The sequence below is a fragment of the Macaca thibetana genome, chromosome 11, assembly GCF_024542745.1.
Source record: "Macaca thibetana thibetana isolate TM-01 chromosome 11, ASM2454274v1, whole genome shotgun sequence".
NCBI lineage: Eukaryota > Metazoa > Chordata > Mammalia > Primates > Cercopithecidae > Macaca > Macaca thibetana.
In genome coordinates, this window is record NC_065588.1 from 101,800,484 (window position 1) to 101,815,107 (window position 14,624).

Consider the following 14,624-nt stretch of genomic DNA (forward strand, 5'->3'; position numbering starts at 1 on the left):
AAGGGACACCCATTTTGATAATGATTATATGAACATTTGAACTAATGGGCATTTGGATTAACGGTCTCTTGGAAAACCCCTTGTAGTTCTTTGGGGTACGTGCTTTCACCTCCAGTCAAAACTTAATAAAGAAACAAAACAAAATTTAAAAAAATCGAAAACTGCCTGCCTGTCGAACTGCCAAGAGCCCAATTAGTCAGAACAGACCTTACAATACCAAATCAGGTTGTGTGCACACTGGAGGAAGCCTGATAAGAAAACCCCGCCTAGGATGATTTCTAATTGGCAGCGAGAAAAGAGCTTGAGAACAATAGCTCGGCGGTGCCAAGTCCCTTCACATTTCTCACTAAATCAATGTCTTTTCCCCATCCGGAATGCTCTACCCTTCTCCTGACCCACCCATTTATATAATTACCTTTGGGGCTTGGCTTAAAAGTTAGCTCCTGCTAAATGCCTTTCCCACCTAGCATCGATGTGCTTGGAGTTGATGGAGAGAATCATTAATTTCTTACTCTTTCAGGGAGGGTCTGTTGGGTATCAGACACTCAGCCAGCTGCTGGGAACAGAGTGGTGAACTAGACACCATTCCTGGCCTCCCAGAGCTCAGAACTTTCTGTGATGATGGAAATATTTTATGTTTGTGTTGCCTCTCCTAGAAGACACTAGCTATGTGTGGTACTGAGTATTTGAAAAGTGGCTAGTGCAGCTGAAACATTGAGTTTTAAAATTCAATTTTGGTGAATTTCAATTTAAATAGCCACATGGGGTTAGTGGCTACTGTATTGGACAGCACCAGTCTAAAGCAAATGTCTGGTGATAAAGAAAGGACTGCAGCAAAGTCTTCAGGAGCTGCGGTAGAAATTTGTAATAAGAGGTTGAGGGAGAAAACCAAGGCTTGCTGCTCAGCTTTCCTGGACAAAATCAATGTTATCTAGAGGAGCAGTTATGCAGAGCCTCTGGACTCAGCCACCTGCATTCAAATTCAGGTGTTCTTCACCTTTTAATTCCATGATTTGAAGCAAGTTGCTAAAATCCTGTTTCACAAAATGATGAGTCTCAGACTCAGACTCACCAGGGCAGAGGTGAGTAGAGCTGGAGAGGAGGCAGGTTCAGGATCTGGCCAATCTCCCACTAGCCTGCATGGCAAGGTCCGTGCACCATTAATTGAAAGGGCTTTCCTTGCTGAGAATGACATTCCAGCCATGTTCCCTGTGTGGGTCATTCCTCTCGCTCACTGGCACATATGTGCCCTCACTCCAAAATAAAATTGTTTTTTTTTTCATTTGATTACAAAATATATTCCTGGCCATTATTAAGAAAAATATAGAAATCATGAAAAATTATAAAGAAGAAATCACAAATTATATCATCCAGAACTTCAGGAATCTGGTGAATATGCAAATAGTCCTATTTAAAGATATATACATTTACATAAGTGAGAAAATGGTATCCATTATGCTCTGTAATTGCTGCTTCACTCAATAACTTGCTGTGAACATTTTGCTGTGTTAATGTAGAACTTCATAAGCACTTAGATGACTATATAATATTCTTTGTTACAAGTGAGATGGACACTTAGATTGTTTATAACTTTCTCTGGTCTAAAACACTGTGTGATGAACATGTGTTCTTATGTGCTTGTATAGTGATTTTCATAGAATACATTCTGAAATGGGGAATTTCAGTGTCAAAAAGTACATTAAAAGTTTTGATACTTAATATCTGCCCTTCAGAAAGTGCTTACTGATATATGCTCTTTCCAGAGCTCATGAGACTATCCCTGTCCCAACACCTTGTTCAAAATTAGGTTTTGTCAGTCTTGCTAATCTTTCATAGTCTGATGGGTATGTGCAACCACCTATCATTTTTTAAAATCTGTAACTCTTTTTTATTGTTCATTTGAATATCTTTATGTTTATTTGCCATTTGTTTTTCCTCTTTGAATTGCCTATTTTTATCTTTGTCATACTTTTTCTGTTACTATGCTCAACTTTTCCTATTGATTTCTGAGAGGTCTTTATGTAACCTTATTTATTTACTCTATTTACTCATTTTTTTTTTTGAGATGGAGTTTTGCTCTTGTTGCCCAGGCTGGAGTGCAGTGGCATGATCTCACCTCACTGTAACCTCTGCCTCCACGTACAAACAATTCTCCTGCCTCAGCCTCCTGAGTAGCTAGGATTACCAGCGCCCACCACCATGCCCGGTTAATTTTTGTATTTTTAGTAGAGATAGGGTTCCATCATGTTGGTCAGGCTGATCTCGAACTCCTGACGTCAGGTGCTCCACCTACCTCAGTCTCCCAAAGTGCTGGGATTACAGGCATTAGCCACCGTGCCTGGCCTTTGTAAACTTATTTAACCATTTCTTGAATTCTGAGCAATAAAATGTATGGCTTACTTGTTATTAAAAGAGAATTTGAAGTGTGGTTGATAGTATTAAAGCTCATAAAACAGGATCATTTTAATAAAGACATGTTTGAAATTACTTGGGAGAGATGTACCTAGGTTCTTCATTTCAAGAACCTATGACAATTAGGTTTTTAGTTTTAAGTCTGCATTTCCTGGAAACCAAGGCGAAGAAGGACATTGCTGGTTTTACATTTTTCATAGTTTAATGAAAGCAAAGATGGAAGGAATTTTTTTTTCCTGACCCTAATTCCTAGAAAGAATCTTCCTGAAGAAGTCTATGTTAAGCGAAGACAAGCCTGCGTCCTGCTGGTTCACTCTTCTGAACAGTGCTCTACATATGAAGGAGGAAATGACGGACCCTTCACTGTCCTGGGGCACAACTTTAGGGAGTGTCCTCCAACTAGGACACAATGTGACAGTGGTGGCCCCTGGAACACATGCACGATTGAAAGAAGACACGTGACAGGAGCGTTTCCCTTTTTCTTAGGTTGTGACTGTGGGATCATGTTTTAGAGCTGAGAATCAGGAGACAGGGGTTCCAGCCTCCACTTTGCCACATATGAATTTGAGACCTGGTGCAGCTCACGCCATCTCTTGGCAGAGTCAGCCAAGTTATCTGGCCACTTAACCCAGGGCCCACCCTGCTAAAAGAGACCAAATTTAACCTGAACTTTCATCCCTGCTTTCAGTTGGTTCCCAAAGTTTCAGCCTCTCCCCATCTTCTGTTGGTGATCTCCTCCAGAGTTTCATCACTGGTGCCTTGTATTTCTTTGCGTCTGCAGCGCTCCTCTGCCTCTGTACCTCCCAGTCGCTTGAACCCTGCCCTCTAGGAACGTCTACAAAATCCCCTTTATATTCAATTATTTTTTTGAGCTCCACATCCATCCACTTGCTGCCCTGGAAGACATGCTTCTTTGTAGCCCTCTTAAGTGACGGCTCTTTATTCTTAAATCTCCCACACACTGCCAGGTCTGGAGGTGGGCTGGTAAAAATCTTGACCCTTTAAGTTGCATTCCTCCTAAGTAAATCAGCTTCCTCTTCATTTTTGCCAGCTACTGGTCTCTTGGACATTCCCTAAACACATTGACACCTTGTTTACTACTCTTTCCTTCTCAAGTCCTGACTTGCCTGGAATTATTTCAGTTCCTTGATATCCGAACTTCCACTAACTTTGTTTTCCACTCCACCTGTGCTATGCAATCCTGGGTTCACAGTCATGATCAAGTTATTGCTTGAATCTTCTCTGATTTACGGACTAATGATTCATAGTCCTTCTCTCTTACAGCAACCTCCTATCCTTCTAACTTCATTACACAACTCCCTTCCTATCCTTCATATTCCTGGGCTTCATTGGTATTTACAGTCCATTGAATCCTTTATGTTCTCCCAATTCACCTCCACCATTTTTAATTTTCTCTTCATTTGCAGAAATTGTAATTTGCCTACCCCACATTGATTCTTGCCCTCTTCCTGTGATTATAAACTTCAGATTTTATTCTGGGAGGCAACGTGCTTAGTTAAAAAGCTAAACTCCCCAGCCTCTTTGTATGTAGGGGTAGCCAAAAATGTGACAGGAAGTTGTTGGGTAGGGCTTGCAGGAAATCAGCTATTTAAAAGGTTGTCAGACAGCAGGCATGTGCCCTTTACAGCCTTTCTCCTGTTTTTACTGCTTCTTGCCTGCAATGTGGATGTGCTGCCTGGAGTTCCAGCAGCCATCTTGGATGGCAAATTGACTTTGTGACTGGAAACCATATACAAGGAACAGTGAAAGAGAAAGATGAACCTGGGTTCTTGGTGACAAACTCGTCTTGCATTGTCTACTTCCAGCTTCTTTCATGTAAGACAGAAATAAGCTCCTACCTTGTTTAGCCCCCTTTTACTTCTGGCTTCTTTTACATACACCCAATGGTCATTCCTCACTGATAGACAACCTGAGCAAGTGTATGCGCCTCAGTGTGTGATTTCCATAACTCTTTGCCCCTCTACTTTTCATCTCACCCAGACCCTGGATGAATCCAAACATTTGATTTCAAATTCAAGTGACTGTGTGTACTGCTAGAAAACAAAACAAAACAAAACAAAACAAAACAAAACAACATGATGCAATAAGGCAGAGGAACATCATTGTGAATTCATACCTAACAACCGCAAAGGGATCCGTTCATCCTTCCATTTTTTTACAGTGACTATTGCAAACCTTCAGCTCTCTCTTCACACTTGCATGAGGAGGTGACCCCTCTCATCTCAGGCCATGCTTCCTTCCTACGTTCTGTGTCCTGGCCCTTCCTCTATCCTCAGGAGCCATATGTGTTGGTCACCTATGGGTTCAGCTTCCCTGCCTCTACTGAATCCTTCCCACTGTCATTTAAACATGCCCAGATCTCTATCATTTCAACAACTACCATAAAAACAAAACCAAAACCAAAATATTTTTCTTTGGCTCAGTGGCCCCTCTGGTTACCACTGCAGCACCTGATGTATCACAGCTGCATAAATGTATATAAAAAAGGGAAACTCAACTCTTACCTTACACCATACACAAACCTTAAAAATAAATGCTAAAACTATGATGCTATAAGAAAATATAGGAGAATATCTTGGCATCCTTGGGGACACAGAAAAAAATAACTCTAAAACAAAAACAAACAATTAAATTGAATTGTATTAAATTTTAAAACCTGCCTGTTAAAATGACATCATTATAAAAATTGAATAAGTAAAGTTCAGACTAATAAAATATTCACCATACATATCTCTGATGAAGAGATATGCCCATATCTTGTGCCATAATATTTAAAGAACTCTTACAACTCCATTAGACAATGAACTTCATTAAAAATGGCAAAAGACTTGAACAGGTACTTTCTAAAGAAGACATTCATATAGCCAGTAGACATATACAAGAACATTCAACATTATTAATTTCCAGGCAAATGGATAGCTGGCATCAACAAGCCAGCCTCCCTTCCCTCCATACAAAGAGTCAACAGCACTATATACAAATGAGATGTGGAACAACTGGAACTCTTTTTTATTTTATTTTATTATTTATTTTATTTTATTTTATTATACTGTGTATTCTGTGGTATATATGTGCCACATTTTCTTAATCCAATCTGTCACTCATGGACATTTGGGTTGATTCCAAGTCTTTGCTATTGTGAATAGTGCCGCAATAAACATACGTGTGCATGTGTCTTTATAGCAGCATGATTTATAATCCTTTGGGTATATACCCAGTAATGGGATGGCTGGGTCATATGGTACTTCTAGTTCTAGATCCTTGAGGAATTGCCATACTGTTTTCCATAATGGTTGAACTAGTTTACAATCCCACCAACAGTGTAAAAGTGTTCCTATTTCTCCACATCCTTTCCAGCACCTGGGAACAACTGGAACTCTTATACATTGTTGGTGAGAGTGCTAAAAGGTACCACCACTTTGGAAACTTGTATGGAAGTTTCTTATAAAATTAAACATACCTTTCCTTATTACCCAGAAAGTCCATCCTAGAGACATTAAAACATATATACTCAAAAAGACTCATACAAGCATATTTCATAGCAGATTTATTCATAATTGCTAAAATAGGGAAACGATCCATATGTCTTTCCATCAATAGGATAATATTTAAACGACCTAAGATAGTCGTACAATGGAATACTACTCAGCAATAATAAGGAATTAACTACTAATAGATACAACAGCATAGGTAAATCCTGAAAGCATTATACTGAGTGAAAGAAATGGGACACAAGAGAGAACATGTGTGATTCCATTTATATGAAGTTCTAGAATAGGCAAACACTAATCTAGGACAATAGACATTAGAACAACAGTAGTTGACCCTGGATGGGGGCCTGAAATTTGCTGGTAAGGGGTGGAGGAAACTTTCTTGGATAATGGAACTGCTCTATCTTGACAGAGGGTGTATTAGTCCATTTTCACACCATTATAAAGAAATATCTGGGTAATTTATAAAGGAAAGAGGTTTAATTGACTTACAGTTCTGCATGGCTGGGGAGGCCTCAGGAAACTTATAGTCATGGTGGAAAGGAAAGCAGGCACATCAAACATGGTGGCAGATGAGAGAAGAGCAGGGGAAACTGACACTTATAAAGCCATCAGATCGCATGAGAATTTACTCACTATCATGAGAACGGCATGGGGGGAAACCACCTCCATGATCCAATCACCTCCCATCATGTTCCTCCCTTGACATATGGGGATTACAATTCGTGATGAGATTTGTGTTGGGACACAGAGCCAAACCATATCAGAGAGTGTGGGTCATGGAAGTGTATGCTTTTGTCAAAATTTATCAAAATGAATTCTTAAAATCTGTGTATTTCACTGTGTATACATTTTACCTAAAAATCAATATATTTGTATACCCACAGAATAGAGATAAATGTATAATAAACCTAATGTACTTACCGCTCAGCCTGAGTGATTATTAAAGTATGACAAATTTTGTTCCATCTTACCCACTGTCTGGATTATCTCAAAGCAAATATTTCCAAATATATCTCCAAAAGATAAGGAACTGAGAGTTTTCTTTGGTTACTGCCTGAACATGTTTTCTGTCTACCTCTCTCTTTGTCCAACTCCATCCCTACTGTCAGAAGCACCATCATCTCTGACCTCCTTACTGGACTCTGCCTTCCTCCTGTGCACCTTTCCAATTCATCCTACATACAACAGCCTCAGGATTTCAGAAATCCAATGTGATTATGTTACTCCCTCTTGGATCATCCTTAAAATTCTCCAAATTCTCCAGTGACTTACTAATCCTCTAAAAATAAATACCAAAATATTTAAATGGCTGTATTAGTTTTTATCACTGCACAACAAATTACTACAAACGTAGGGACTTAAAACTACATCTATTAATTATCTCAGAGTTTCTTCTGGGTTAAAAGTCTGGGCTTGGGGTAGTTGAATTCTCTGCTTAGGGTGCTTAGGACCTCACAACGCTGAAATCAACATGTTGGCTGGGGCTGTAGGGGTCCCACCTGGAGCTCAGGATCTTCTTTCAAACTTATTGAGGCATTTGGCAGAATTCATTTGTTGTGGCTGTAAGGCAGAGGTCCCTGTTTACTTGTTGGCTGCTGCCTAGGGGTCAATTTCAGCTCCTATAGGCTGCCCTCAGGACTCAACTGCATGGTCCTCCCCATAGGCAGTCCATGCCATGGCCATTTCCTTTCTTCCAGGCCAGCAGAGAGTGTCTGCTGCTGCTCCCCGTCTTTTTTAAGGGCTCACCTGATCAGGTCAGTCCTACCTGATCCCTGAAAAAAGATTAAAGCCAAATCTTTATTCTGATTAAATCAGTGACAACTACCTGTGGAAACTCTTTTGCCGTTTAATATACCACAACTTCAGGACTGATTCTCCATATTCCTAGGTCCCACCTGCTCATACTCAAAGAGAGGAGATTGCAGAGTGTAGGAATCTTGTGTAACACCTTAGAATTCTGTGGACCACAATAACCCTTCCAAACTCTGTCTGCACAGGCTTCTTGCCTCCCTCTCTGGTCCCATCTAGCTTTACTCCCTGCTTACCTCTCTCTGGTCCAGTCCCTTACCCCCTGGATGCTTGCACTTTCCTGAACGTCCCCTGCCCTCTCTTGACTCAGACCCTTTGCACATGCTCTTTCTCTCTGCCTCTCCCTCTCTTCAAGCACCCCTTCATCTAGGTAAGGCCTATTCTGTCTTGAAGTCTTAAATCTGAGAGGACTTAAATCTGATAGGGACTTAAATCTGAGAGGACTTAAATCTGATAGGGATGCCATGACCCTGTCAAGTGTGCCTTAAATATGTCCTTAGAGTGTCCCTCTTTACAGAAGTCATTTGTTTGTGTTAAATATTTATACATGTTATTATCCAATGAATATCTCCTTCTTTCCTCCACTGCACTGCAAGCTCCTTGAGGTGAGGAGCTGTGGATGCTTTTGCTTACCATTTTATGCCTAGCACCTACCACTTCACCTGGTACATAGCAAGTCTCAATAAACACATGTTGAATACATGAATCAGCCTCTGTTTGCCCATCTGTGGTATGAGGAAGCTACTTCAGTGGCTCATTCATTCTCTAATGTTCTATGATTCCAAGATCCAGACCACCCATCTCCACTAACAGTCAGGAAAGTGCAACTGTTTGGGCCGCTGAAATAAAATCTTGAGCTCACCTGGAGCTGAAGATCTTCTTCCAAACTATGAAATAATTTCCAAGCATTTGGTGTGGCAGAGGAGCTGCCACCTTGACTTCTTCTGCACTATTGCTTTATGGCACAGTCTGGCAGCCAATCAGCCATCATTGGCTCCTTTTCTTTTCCACCCCCCAGAATGCCCAAGCGAGACTCCTCATTTGCAGATCAATTGGCCCCTCCGCCATGACGACGGTCCAGCAGGCATAGACACAGCCTTTTGGCGTTTTTGTTGGGCAAAACATGTGACCCACTTGGTGTAGAAAGACAGTCGCTCCTCCTTGGCAGCAGCTGGGCTGTGTGATGCTGTGGGAAGAGGGCGAGGCTCACTGCCCACCCTCTGGGGAAGACTGCCTCTCCTTTCTCTCCTAGAGACGTGTCAGCCTCCTTGCCAGACAGCTGGGATTGCTTGATGCTTCACTCCTCAGCCCACAGCGGATAACGAGCAGCAGGCCACCTGAATGGTGGCCTGTTTCCCACTTGCCTGTCACCATGCCACCTGTCCACCTCAGCTGTGTGAGGAACACCGGATACCTGGTAGGAGTCTGGAGAGAGAGAGAAGCGTTTCTACTCTGGATTCTCTCCCTGGGTCTGAATTACTGAAAGAGCTTGGAGAGAAACAAAAGGACATGATAATAGACTAAGTCATGTGACCTGTAGGAAAAGCCAGAAGCATCAAAGGAGGTACCCAATTCTCAAGGGAGGGAAACAAGTATGTAGGAAAATGAAGGAAGCAGGAAGCCCAGGTGCACCTCTGTTGGTGCGATATGGCGTTTTAAACAAGCAAGGCACGTGGGTATTTCTATGACAAGGGACTCGGGGTCTGACTTCCAATATGTCTGAAATCTTTAGGGCTAGAAGCAGAAACTGATACTTTAAAACTGCCAATAGTTTTCCTGTCGGGGTAAAAGCAGAATTCATCCCTGGAGGAATGTTGGTCTTTCGTTTTGAGAAAAATACAAAATGCTGGAGTATGCAGAGGTCAAGTCAAAATCCTGTTCTCGAGTGGGAAGTTTGAGACAGAGAAGCTCAACAGACTAGCTAAACTATTCTACACAACAATGCAAAATAGTGGCAACTCTGGGAAGTATAATGTGTCAGAGGGGAGCTGGGGGCTTGAATTTTAGGCACTGCTGATGGTGGAGGTGGGCTGGTCCTCAACATGGCAGAGCACAGAGGAGAGGAAATGCTGGGGGGTGGGCATGGCTGATGGACCCCAGGGCCTCAATATCTAATCTCCACTCCACACTGTCCTCTCCCCGTACCCCATTGGAATCAGTGAAGTTTCTTTGTCAACAACAAAACCCAATGCTGCCTAACTGAAGAAAAACATTCTGGAAAAATATGCAGGGAAGCCCATAGGTTTGAAAGGATAAATAGCCAATGAAGAATCAGAGAGGCAGGAACAGCCCTTGAAATGGAGAAGCAGAAGTTCCACATCCTTCTTGCTGGAATAGGCTCTTAAAGTGACCCAGTGCCCCCAATTTTCAGTCTGTGTCTCTCCATTTAAGCTTCAAGTTCCAGGTAGATAGGATCTGATTGCTCAAGCTTGGGTAGGGTATTTCTACTCCCTGATTAGATGGCTGTGCAGGACAGGGGGTGGACATTGTTGTGCACCTGGCAGCTGCCCCAACTTGGTTTCCGTAATCATCAGTCAAATTTGGTTAAAAATCTGTCCTTCTGGGACATCAACAGACACTTTTCAAAAGAAGAAATACATGCAGCCAACAAGCATATGAAAAACTGCTCAATATCATTAATCATTAGAGAAATGCAAATGAAAACCACCATGAGATACCATCTTACACCAGTCAGAATGGCTGTTACTAAAATATCAAAGAATAACAGACGCTGGTGAAGTTACAGAGAAGAGGGACACCTGTACGCTGCAGGTGGGAGTGAAAATTAGTTCAGCTATTGTGGAAAGCAGGGTGGTGATTCGTCAAAGAACTAAAACCAGAACTACCGTTTGATCCAGCAATCTCATTACTGGGTATATACACAAAGAAATATAAATCATTCTACCGTAAAGAAATATGCACACATATTGTTCATGGCAGCACTACTCACAGTAGCAAACAGGTGGAATCAATCTACATGCCCATCAATAGAAGAATGGATAAAGAAAATGTGGTACATATACACAATTGAATATTATGCAGCCATAAAAAAGAATGAGATGATGTCCTTTGAAGGAACATGGATGGAGCTGGAGGTCATTATCCTTAGCAAACTGACGCAGAAAACCAAATACCGCATGTTCTCACTTATAAGTGGGAGCTAAATACGAGAACCAATGGGTACAAAGAGGGGAAAAACAGTCACTGGGGTCTACTTGAGGGAAGAGTGGAGGAGGAGGGAGAGGATCAGGAAAAATAACTTTCAGGTACTATGCTTAGTACCTGGGTGATGAAATAATCTGTACAGCCAACCCCTGTGACACGTGACACAAGTTTACCTATATAACAAGCCTGCACATGTACCCTTGAACCTAAAACAAAACTTAAAAAAAAAAAACAAACCCCGATTCTTCCTTCCATACTGTGTGGAAATGAGAAAAGGATGAGTGTCCTCTGATAAGGGCTTTCCAGATTTTAAAAATTATATGATGTAACTGTTCTCTAGGCTTGCCCTTGCAGCACAAAATCGAATTTGAAAAATATTCCTAAGTTCGTTCACTTTTATCGCCAATGAGGTAGGCACATGCTTTACGTTTTGTGTTAAATATTAAGATACCCATTTTATCTACTGTTTTCTCATCATCAATTCAGTAAAGTTTGTTTTAAACCTACTATGTGCAAAAAAATGTGTAATCCCAGGCATATTTTATTTTAAACCCAATGTTTAAACATTAGTCAGCAATTTTTTTGATGTACGGGGCAGAATCTCAGATTTGGCTCAAGCCTCAATTAGAGTTTATTGACTCTCATAATGAAGAAGTCCAGAGGTGTCTGGCTTCAGGCACCGCTAGATCCAGAAACTTAGAAAATATTATTGAGGATGGATTTTTATCATTGTCTCTTGGCTCTGATTTCCCTGTGTGTTAACTTCACTTTGTAGATACTCTCTAATAATGGGGCAGACGGCCACTGAGAGGCCTATATATACACCCTTCCAGCTTAGGCACCCCAGTGGATAAAACTGAAGTTTGTTTTGTATATGTATGTATATACATACATATTCACATATATACATATATAAATTTATGTATGTATAAATTAGACATATATTTAATTTATGTATGTATGTAGGGTTCCACCTTCCTTCAACAGTGATTGGTCAGAGACAGGACCCAATCCAAATTTTTTCCCCTGATTTTATATATTTATATGTGTGTGTGTGTGTGTGTGTGTGTGTGTGTGTGTGTGTGTGTATTTTTTTCAGGGAAATTTTATATATATATATATAAATATTATATATATAATATATAAATATTTATATATATATATAATATATATATATAAATTCAGAGAAAAATTTGGATTAGGTCCTGTCCCTGACCAATCACTGTTGAAGGAAGGTAAAACTGTATAGTCCAGCCTGGGTGACCTGCCCACTTTATGGTGATAAAAGGTGGGACAGTGTGGGGTGCATGAATTGCAGTGATTCCCAGTCCATCAGAACCACATGGAATGGAATAAGATTCCCCCCAAGAAAAAGGGGTTTCTAGGAAGACAGAACAATAGGTATCCACTTCAGTTATGTTTATAGACTCCTGAATTATAGATTTGGGAGAGATCTTAATCTTACAGATCATTTTGTCTGTCCTCTCAGTTTTAAAGATAATTATATAGACTCAAAGAATTGGAAAGACTCCACTCATTCATTCATTCTTTCATTCATTAGTACCATGCTTTGCAGATATAACCATAGCCAACACAATTGTAACACTAACTTGCAAGAAATATTTTGTCCTGCAGAAAAAGCAAATAGAGGAGCAAAGAGCTGATCACAATACAGCATGGTGGGTGTTACTGGAGGAGTAAGAATGGGAGGGTTGAAAGCACATAAGAGGAGCTACTAACCCAGTTTGGGGTGCCTTCTATGAGGAAGGAATATCAAAACTCAGACCCAAAGAATGGGTATATTAGCTAAGGTAATGCTAGCTGCTGTAACAAACAAAATCCACACATCCCCACATTTCACTGACATGACTGAAGTTTACTTCTCACTCATGGAACTTTCAATGTGTTTGGTGGGTGGCCTTCTTCACAATGATTTAGGGACCCAGGCTCCATTCATCTTGTAGCTTCATCATTTCCTAGGACCTGGAAGTCCTTTCCTTCCAGCTGGTAGATGGGAAAATAGGGCAGAGTAGGCACACCTGTCTCTTAACCACTGTGCCCAGGAGTTGCTGCATATTTACACTCACATTCTACTGGGGACATCTGGTCACCTGGCCCACCTGGATGCAAAGGGCTTGGAAATATAGTTGCTGGCTTGGTAGCCACATGCCAGCAGTAACTGCATTCTGTGGAAGGTGAAAATGAAGCTTTAGTGTCTCTGACTCAATGAGTTAGCCAAGCAATGAGAAAGAGGCTTGGCGTTCTAGCTAAAGGATGGGACATTTAAAAAAGTCCCAGAGGTGAGGAAAATCCACGCCCAATTTGAATGTTGCCAGATTTATGCCACATTTAACCAATAAAAATAGCTGGGAGCAGTGGCTCATGTCTATAATCCCAGCACTTTGGGAGGCTGAGGCAGGCAGATTACTTGAGGTCAAAAGTTTGAGACCAGCCTGGCCAACATGGCAAAACCCCGTCTCTACAAAAAAAAAAAAAAAAAAATTAGCCTGGCATGGTGGCACATACCTGTAATCCCAGCTACTCAGGAGGCTGAGGCATGAGAATTACTTGAACCTGGGAGGTGGAAGTTGCAGTGAGTCAAGATCATCCTGCTGCACTACAGCCTGGGCGACAGGGCAAGACTCCATATCTCTCTCTCTCTCTCTCTCTCTCTCTCTCTATATATATATATATATATATGACACCAACCTGCAAGAAATATTTATTTATATATATATATATATAGAGAGAGAGAGAGAGAGAGATAGAGAGTCACATTTAAATTTTATTTTATTTATTTATTAAATAATATTTCAGGATTAATTTATTCATTCTAAAATATTATTTGGGATTAAAATTAAATAAATTTAAATTTGACTAATTTAAATTTATTTAAATTTTAATCCCAAATAATGCTTTAGGATAAATATGACTCAAACATTCCATGGGATATACTTATACTAAAAGTTATCCACTGTGTATCTGAAAGTTACAGTTAAGCTGGATCCTGTGTTTTATCTGGCTGTTCTACATTTAGGGAAAGAGCAAATAGTTCAGAATGACCAGAGCCTAGAGTTTCAGTGAGAGGGAATTGGAGATTATGAAGATGGAGAAGTAAGCACAGACCAGGCTTGGGAAAGTCCTTTTAAGTCATACTAAAAATTTTATTCTGATAGCGGAGAGGGTCATCAAAGGGTTTTAAATAGGGGACAGGGTGTGAGGCAGGCTCAGATCTGCATTTTAGGAAACTCTAGAGGTGGTGAAGAATATGGATTATAGTGGAGGTAATAGAACGGGTGAGCAGAGCAATGGGATGGTGGCCAAACCAGGGGCCAAACCCAGGTCTCCAAGACTGAATTCATCAATGCATGATTTTTCAAGGTGCTTGGAAGCTATTTAGAATAGTGGGAACAACAGGGCTTCTGGAGACTTTGGGTCCAATTCTGAATAGCTGGGTAGCCTTTAGCCCTTTCGAGACCTTACTTCCTTATCTCTAAATTCCTCCAGAGCTCTAGGATTTGACCTATTCCTGCAGAACGAGTCTCTTCTATCTCAGCATTCTAGTTTCTTCCATACTCAGACACTGAAAGTCTAAGAATCTCACAGTTACAAGTCAGACCATGCCTGGCTCTGGTGCTTATATAACTGTCAAAATCTCCACCATGTTTTTCCTCTATCAACAGTTCAGTGCTATCAGCCTAGCTTCCACTGGCAAATCCATCA